General features: G+C 38.1%; 1 non-coding gene across 1 annotated transcript; it reads right to left on the bottom strand.

The window, feature by feature from the left end:
• Positions 1 to 7,657: 7,657 nt before the first annotated feature.
• On the bottom strand, positions 7,658 to 7,764 carry LOC128281901 (small nucleolar RNA R71). Its single transcript, XR_008272184.1, has one exon. It is a non-coding gene; the product is annotated as a small nucleolar RNA R71 (small nucleolar RNA).
• Between the last annotated feature and the right edge of the window lie 1,596 nt (positions 7,765 to 9,360).

Raw genomic sequence — 9,360 nt, forward strand, 5'->3', positions numbered from 1 at the left:
CCTAAGGTTCTTACGGGAGTTCTACTATCTTTAAATTCACCATTCATAATCATTTCCACAAACAAGCAATTTATGTTATATCAATTCAAACACATATAATAACAATGTAGTTGTATTATTTACATACAACTTACCTCGGTTACAAAATATGGTGTCAAGTCGGTTTAATAATTTGCTTGGCTTTCCCCCGGTCTAAGTTTAGAGTTTGAATTTATTAATCTATAATAACAAAAATTCACAAATTTAATCACTTTATCAATCTAGGCACTCAATAATCTATACTTGGGCAAAATAGTCATTTTGCCCCTAAACTTTTGCAAGATGACTATTTTACCCCTAGGTCTGAAAATCAATTTTTATCAAATTTCCTCCTATCAAAAGCCTAGCCGAACCCTTAATACTCTTATAGCAATCCAATATTTCCACTATCTCATCCATTTATCAACAAATTTCCAACTTATGCCAAATAGTCCCTCTTAGGGTTTCATGAGGAAACCCTTCACAAAAGTTGTTTATTGCACATCTAATACTAATATTCTTCCATAAAATTTTAGAAAAATACACATATGCTTTCATGGAAAAACCCTAAACTCTCCACCATTTTGCAAGATAGTCCCCTCATTTGAAAGTTCATGCTTCAAGGGGTCCAAAAATGTAAAAAGCATCAACAAAAAGTATGTAAATCACTTACTTGTAAGAGAAATAAGTTGCTGAAATTTTGAAGCTCAAAACCTCCAAAAATGGCTGAATTTTTGGTGGAGGAGAAATGGCTAAAAAGGATGATATCATCTTTCTTTTATTTATTTCAGTTTGGTCAAAATAAATCACCAAACTTCGCCTAATGCTTGACTATTTTAATTTCTTGTCCCATGGCTGGCCATCACCTATTTAATGGCCTAATTTCACTTTAAAGACCCTCAATTTATGATACATGGAAAATTTGACACCCTTAGCTATCAATTTAAGACTTTTTCATTTTATGCGATTTAGTCCTTTTCCGCAATTGGGCTCACAAACGTCAAAATCAACTTACCAAAATTTTTGTACACTAATATAAACATGCTATGACTTCAAAAATAATTAACAAGATAATTTTCCCGACTTTGGATTTGTGGTCCCGAAACCACTATTCCGATTAGCCCCAAAATCAAACTGTTGCAATTCTTCCCCTTAGAGATTTTCGTCTCTGAAAATCTTATCGGTGAATAAGTTTGGGTATTGATATCTCATAGTCTCCTTAGGTTCCCATGTGGCTTCCTAGACTCCATGTCTATGCCATAAAACTTTCACAAGTACTATACTCTTATTCCTCAATTTTCTGACTTATCGAGCCAAAATCTTGATTGGATCTTTGCCATAAGTCATGTTCGGATGAATCTCAACCTCTGTTGACGCGATCACATGCGAAGGGTCTGATCTATATCGGCGTAGCATGGACACATGAAACACGTCGTTAATCTTTTCCAATTCTGTGGCAAAGCTAATCAATAGGCAACTAGCCCTACTCTCTTGGTAACCTCATAGGGTCCTATGAAACGAGGACTCAATTTGCCTCTTCTACCAAATCTGAGAACTTTCCTCCACGGGGATACTTTCAAAAATACTCGATCACTGATTTGACATTCGATCTATTTACATTTTGAATCTGCATAGGATTTTTGTCTATCCGAGGCGGCCTTCAAACAATTGCAAATCACTTTAACCTTTTCTTCAATCTCCTTGACTAAATCGACCCCATGAATCTGACTCTCCCTGAGTTCAGTCCAATATAATGGCGTTCAACACTTTTGCCCATATAAAGCCTCATAAGGCACCATCTTCAAACTTGACTAATAACTATTGTTATAGGCGAATTCAACTAATGGTAAGTATCTTTCCCAACTACCTTGAAACTTGAGGATACAACATCGCAACATGTCTTCTAAAATCTAAATCACTCTTTTTTACTGGCTGTTGGTTTGCGGGTGAAATGTTGTGCTAAAACTCAACTTTATACCCAAAGCCTCTTGTAACTTTTTCCAAAACCTCGAGGTAAATCTCAAGTCCCTATCCGAAATAATTGATAAGGGTACCCCGTGCAATCTCACAATCTCACAATCTCATAAACGTACAAGTCACTAATCTTTCAAGGGAGTAGTCGGTACACAGTAGTAAAAAATGTGCCGACTTTGTTAGCCTATCTACATTAACCCAAATATCATCCTTTTTCTTCGGGGTTAATGGAAAACCCATCATAAAATCCATAGTAATTCGTCCCACTTCCACTCAAGGACTGTGATAGGCTGAAGCAAACCCGAAGGTACCTGGTGTTCAGTCTTCACTTGCTGACACACAAGACACTTGGAAATGAACTCGGAAATGTCTTTTTTCATTCCCAACCACCAGTATATTTTCTTCAGGTCGTTGTACATTTTTACACTACCCGGGTGGATGGACAAACAACCACTATGTGCCTCTTGTAGAATCTTCTGTATAAGCTCATTACCCTTGGGTACACAAACTTTATCTTTCAACATTATACATCCGTCGGTATCAATACGAAATTCGGATTCATTTACTGTCTCGCACTAAGCCATCTTAGCTTGCAACTCCTTATCACCTTTCTGAGCTTCACGGATCTCTTGTAGAAATGTCAGTCTAGCTCTCAACTCTGTTAGAATCGAACCATCATTAAACAAAGTCAATTGAATAATCATGGCCTTCAAGGAAAACAATGATTTTCTACTCAAAGCATCGGCGACTACATTCACAATCTTCGTTTCCGTAGATTCTATAACACCCTAAACTCGTAACCCATGCTAGGGAGGAGTACAAGGCATTACCTAACTTGATCTCATGCATACAACCAATCTCAAGTGACCGAGACTCGATTCAAACTTAAAATTTTTTCAATATCTACCTTAAACTTCTTATTTTGGCTTACGAGCCCCAAATCGATCATTGAAAGCTATTTGGAGCCATTTCGGGTCCTTAACCAACCTTAAGAAATTTGTCTTTAAAACAGGGCACACGTCCGTATAGAAGAGTAACACGCCCATGTTATTATTTCGACATGGTCGTGCTAATGGCTCGTGTGGCTCACACGGCCTAAGCACCCTGGGAGATGCCCATGTCCCACACCTGTGTAGAATTAATTTCTAATTTACACCTACAGGGGTTTTCACACGGCCAGACATACGCCTGTGTCATTGGCCAGTGTCCCTCACACAAGCACGACACGCTCGTGTCCTAGGCCGTGTGCAAAAACATTGACATTCTGTTACTTACTTCAGCATGCTCATGATGTCACATGGTTGAGACACACGGCCATATCTCTGCTCGTGTGTTTATTACCATGTATACTGACTTGAAATTTTTAAGTGTAGGGGACACATGGTCGAACTACGCTTCCATAGGGCAGACAGTATGTCACACACGGCCTCAATACACGTCCGTGTGTCTACCTGTGTGGACAGTATAAGTCTATTTACCAAGCCTCATTGCCACCCTTACTTGCATATTTCCATACAAATTCCAACCAATGCTAAAACGAGCACAACTTCTAAAATCAAATTATCCATAATAGACATTCATTATCTCATGATAATGCATATTTTATAAATTCAAAATTAATGTTAGCCATCATTCAAGACATAATACAAATTAAAGGGCTTCTAACCCAAGCCAACACATTTGGCAAAATCTCAAAACACAAAATAATAAGGTCTAAGTCGTATACATGCCATTATCAAAAATATAAATCCAACTATACTGAATGCTTCAGTTGATAGTGTGATCGAAATCTCTGACCTCCGGTGATCTTTGAGCTAGATAGGCGGATTGTAAGGAAATGGAAAGGAGAGGGAGTAAGAATAAAAGCTTAGTAAGTTGCATATAAGTAAGTAAACAACAACAACATTTTATCAATGATCCATATGCTCATGGTACCAAGGTAGGCATAGGCATAACTTACTCATTACCATCCATACTAATCACATATTGTTCAATGAGCTCAAATCTCATATGTACCAATTAGGTACCTGTACCACTCATAACACGGTTATACTTTCCTCATTAGCTTAAACATAACATTCACTGTTGAATCATTTGGAACACTACCGGATATTCATTAAGCCTCAAACGTGGGTAAGGTGTCGATGCCATGTCCCAGATATGGTCTTACACTGGCTCATATCTCAAGTCGATGCCATGTCCCAAGCATGGTCTTACACTGACTATCATCTCGTAGCTGATGCATGTCCCAAACATGTCTAACACTGGCTTACGTCTCGAGGCTGATGCATGTCCTAAACATGTCTTGCACTAGCTCCCGTCTCAATGCCGATGCCATGTCCTAGACATGGTCTTACACTGGCTCTCATAATGTGGCTGATGCAAGTCCCAGACATGTCTTACACTAGCTCACATTCAAATGACCCAAACATCACGGCATGAATATCTGATTTATTTCCTAGGTTCGAACAGGAACTCTACTATCTATATTCTCATTATACCATCTCAATTCCACAATCAAGCAATTCATGCTATATTAATTCAAATACAATTTAACACATGCACTAGTAATGTACTTGTATTATTTACATACAACTTACCTCAGATTACAAAACGTATACGACTAGTCGGTTTAGTCAATTTGCTTAGTTTTCCCCTGTTCTAGGTTTGGATTTGGAAATTCTTTATCTAAAATAGCAAAATGCACTCATTTAGTCACTAAATAAAATTTAGCAATTAAAAATTCATATCTTCGGTAAAATGACCGTTTTGCCCCTAAACTTTGGCAAAATGACCATTTTACCCTTATGCTCAAAACTCAATTTTTATCGAATTTCTTCACATCTTAAGCTTAGCTGAACTCTTTTTACTCTTAAAGTAACCCCAAATTCTCTCTATTTCACAGATTTATCATTCATTTAACAACTTGTGCAAAATGGTCCCTTTAGGTGTTTTCATGGTAACACCTTTCACAAAAGTTGTCTATTATACAACTACGACTCATATTCTTCCATAAAATTTTAGAAAACACCCTAAATGCTCTCATGGAAAAGCCCTAGGCCTTCAACCACTTTGCAAGATATATCCCTTATTTGAAAGCTCATGCTTCAAGGGTTGCAAAAATACAAAAATCATAAAGAGAAACAATCAAAATCACTTACTTGAGAGGGTTCAAAGTTTTTGAAATTTTTGAAGCTTTCAAACCCCTATAATGGCTGATATTTTCGGCTAAGAAGAGAGAAAAATGATAGCTTTTCCTTTTTGTTTTATTAAAAAGACAACTAGTCAAAATTGGTGACCTAAGCTTCACCTAATTTTGACCTTCTCTCTAATTTGTCTCCCATGGCCAGCTATGCTCTCTTTTAAGAGGCTAATTGCCTTTTAAAGACCCCCAATTTTGGTTCTCTATATATTTAACACCCTTAGCTATCAATTCAAGACATTTGCACTTTATGCGATTTAGTCCTTTTTCACAATTGTGCTCACAAACGTTAAAATTAGCTCACCAAATTTTTTATGTACTATTATAAACATGCTATGAATCCAAAATAATAATAAAATAATTTACTCGACTCCAGATTTGTGGTCCTAAGACCACTATTTTGACTAGCCCCAAAATTAGGCTGTTACATTTCTCCCCCTTAGGGATTTTCGTCCTCGAAAATCTTACTGATGAACAAGTTCGGGTACTGATCTCTCATAGTCTCTTTGGGTTCCCATGTGGCTTCCTCGACTCAATATCTATGCCACAAAACTTTCATATGTGCTATACTCTTTTTTCTTAATTGTTTGATTTCCCGAGCTAAAATCTTGACTGACTCTTCACCATAAGTCATGTCCGGATGAATCTCAACCTCTGACGGCGTAATCACATGCGAAGGGTCCTATTTATATCGACGTAGCATGGTCACATGAAACACATCGTGAATCTTCTCTAATTCTGGTGGTAAAGCCAATTGACAGGCGACCGTTCCTACTCTCGTGATAATCTCATAAGGCCTTATGAAGCGAGGACTCAATTTACCTCTTCTACCAAATCTGAGAACTTTCCTCCATGGGGACACTTTGAAAAATACCTTATCACTGACTTGAAATTTAATTTCCTTTCGTTTCAAATCCGCATAGGATTTCTTTCTATCCGAGGCGGCCTTCAAGCAGTCACGAATTACTTTAACTTTCTCTTTAGTCTCCCTGACTAAATCGACCCCGTGAACCTGACTCTTTCTGAGCTTAGTCCAATATAAAGGCGTTTGACACTTTCGCCCATACAAAGCCTTATAAGGTGCCATTTTCAGACTTGTCTGATAACTTTTATTATATACAAATTCAACCAATGGTAGATACTTTTCCTAACAGCCCTGGAACCTAATGACGAAAGACCGTAACATGTCCTTTAATATCTGAATTACTCTCTCTGACTGACTGTTGATTTGTGGATGGAAAGCTATGCTAAAACGCAACTTTGTTCCTAATGCCTCTTGTAACTTTTTCCAAAACCTCGAGGTAAACCTCGGGTCTCGATCTGAGATAATTGACAACAGCACTCCATGAAGCCTCACAATCTCGAAAACGTACAAGTCGGTTAATCTCTCAAGGGAGTAGTCGGTACGTACTGGTATAAAATGTGCAGACTTGGTTAGCCTATCCACAATAGCCCAAACAACATCCTTTTTCTTTGGGGTTACCAGCAAACCCATCACAAAATCCATAGTGATCTGATCCCACTTCCACTCGGGGACCATGATAAGCTGAAGTAAACCCGAAGGTACTTGGTGTTCAACCTTCAGTTGCTGACACACTAGGAACTTAGACACAAACTCTGAAATGCCTCTTTCCATACCCTACCACCAATACATTTTGTTTAGGTCGTTGTACATTTTCATACTTCCCGGGTGGACGAAAAAACAACCACTATGTGCCTCTCTCAGAATCTTCTGAATAAGATCATTGTTCTTGGGTACACAAACCCTGTCTTTGAAACATTATACATCCATTGGTACTAATACAAAAATCTGATTCAATTCCTAACTCACACTGAGTTCTCCTGGCTTGTAATTTCTCATCACCTTTCTGAACTTCTTGGATCTCTTGAAGAAACGCCGGTCTAGCTCTCAACTCTGTTAGAACTGAACCATAATCAGACAAAGCCATATTGGTATTCATTGCTTTCAGCACAAATAATGATTTTTTACTTAATGTATCGGCGACCACGTTCGCTTTTCCCGGGTGGTAGTCGATAATGAACTCGTAATCCTTTATTGCTGCAAATTCAATTCCTTTTGAGTCATCAAGTACTTTAAGATCTTATGGTCGGTGAATACTTGACATTTCTCGCCATACAGATGGTGTCTCCAGATTTTCAACGCGAATATGATGGTAGCCAACTCTAAATCATGCATCGAGTAATTCTTCTCATGTGGCTTTAGTTGCCTTGAAGCATAAGCTATGACCTTACCTTATTGCATAAGCACGTATTCTGGAATTTTACGATACATTTAAAATCAATGGCATTTCTGATGATGCCATTTGTCTTCGGTTATTCCCTTTTTCATTCAGGAACAAAGCTAAACAGTGGTTGAACTCATTACCACGAGGGTCAATTACTACTTGGGAACAAATGACTGAAAAATTCTTACTAAAATATTTTCCGCCAGCTAAAACGGCTAAATTACGTAATGACATCTCTTCTTTTGTGTAGATGGATTTAGAAACCCTCTACGATGCATGGGAGAGATACAAGGATGTCCTGAGAAGGTGCCCTCACCATGGGTTACCACTTTGGCTCTAAGTTCAAACATTTCACAATAGTCTGAATCCTTCGACTTGGCAAATGGTTGACGTAGCTGCTGGCGGAACCATCAATAATAAAACACCTGAAGATGCCTATAAGTTTATTAAGGAGATGTCACTGAATAACTATCAGTGGCAAGTCATGAGGACAAAGCCAACAAAAACAACTGGTGTTTATAACGTCGATTCAGTTACCATGCTGTCAACTCAGGTAGAACTCTTGACTAAAAAGATTGATGGTTTTCTTAGTTCTTCACAGGTTCACCCAGTAATGCATTGTGAAGTAAGTAGCGGTGGAACAAGCCATTCAGAATATCAACCTTATAGCCATAACATGGATAACGAGCAATTAAACTACATGGGTAATAATCCTTGACCTCAAAACAATCCATATAGTAACACTTATAATACCGGTTGGAGGAACCATCCCAATTTTTCATGGGGAGGCCAAGGAAATCAAAGACCACAACATTCTCTGGGTTTTCAGCAACCACCCTACCAATAGGAACAGAAGCCAAACCTTGAAGAGATGCTCTCAAAGTTTATATCAGTGTCAGAAACCAGTTTTCAGAACACTGAGATAGCACTTAAAAATCAACAAGCGTCGATCCAAGGGCTCAAAACTCAGATAGGCTAGCTTTCCAAACTAATCTCCGAACGACCACAAGGTAGTTTGCCAAGTAATACTGAACCCAACCCAAGGGAACAACTCAACACGATTAATGTTCAAGATGAAGAAGGATTTGTGGAGCCTGAACCAGAACCGAGGCAAGAAACTGTGGTAAGCAAAGGTCAAGGTGAGGTAGATCAAAATACAAACAAACCAGTGACTGTCGAATATAAACCTCATGTGCCATACCCCAACGCGATAAGGAAAGACCACTTAGATGAACAATTTGGTAAATTCCTTAAACTCTTAAAAAAATACATATTAACTTACCGTTTATTGAAGCTCTATCGCAGATGCCAAACGCAATGAAATTCTTAAAAGAGCTTTTAGCAAATAAGTGGATGTTGGACGAGGCGTCGCATGTGGAGCTAAACCCAGTGTGCTCAGCTATTCTGAAAAATAAGCTACCGAACAAACTAAAAAATCTAGGGAGTTTTACAATTCCTTGCTTAATTGGTAGTTTAGATGTTAATAATGCATTAGTTAATTTAGGGGCTAGTATCAACGGCATGCCTTTTAAAATGTTCAAACAACTAGGTCTCGGGAAACCCAAACAGACTAGGATGAGAATTCAATTAGCAAATAAAACTATAATATTTCCTAGGGGTATTATTGAAGATGTGCTAGTCAAAATCGATAAATTTATATTTCCCGTTGACTTCATTGTTTTAGACATAGAGGAGGATAGCAATACTCCTTTAATCCTAGAAAGGCCCTTTTTAGCAACTACTAAAACAATTATTGATGTTGGCACAGGTGAACTCACGCTTCGCATAGGAGACGAAACACTCACCCTTCAAGCTTGCAATTCTGACAACACATCAGAAATTGAAAGTGATCGTCTAAACCATTCTATTAAAACTGACTACATGATACAACCCACTTTGCAGGAGATAAGTCTGAAGGAA

This window comes from Gossypium arboreum, chromosome 1 (genome assembly GCF_025698485.1).
Source record: "Gossypium arboreum isolate Shixiya-1 chromosome 1, ASM2569848v2, whole genome shotgun sequence".
Taxonomy (NCBI): Eukaryota; Viridiplantae; Streptophyta; class Magnoliopsida; order Malvales; family Malvaceae; genus Gossypium; species Gossypium arboreum.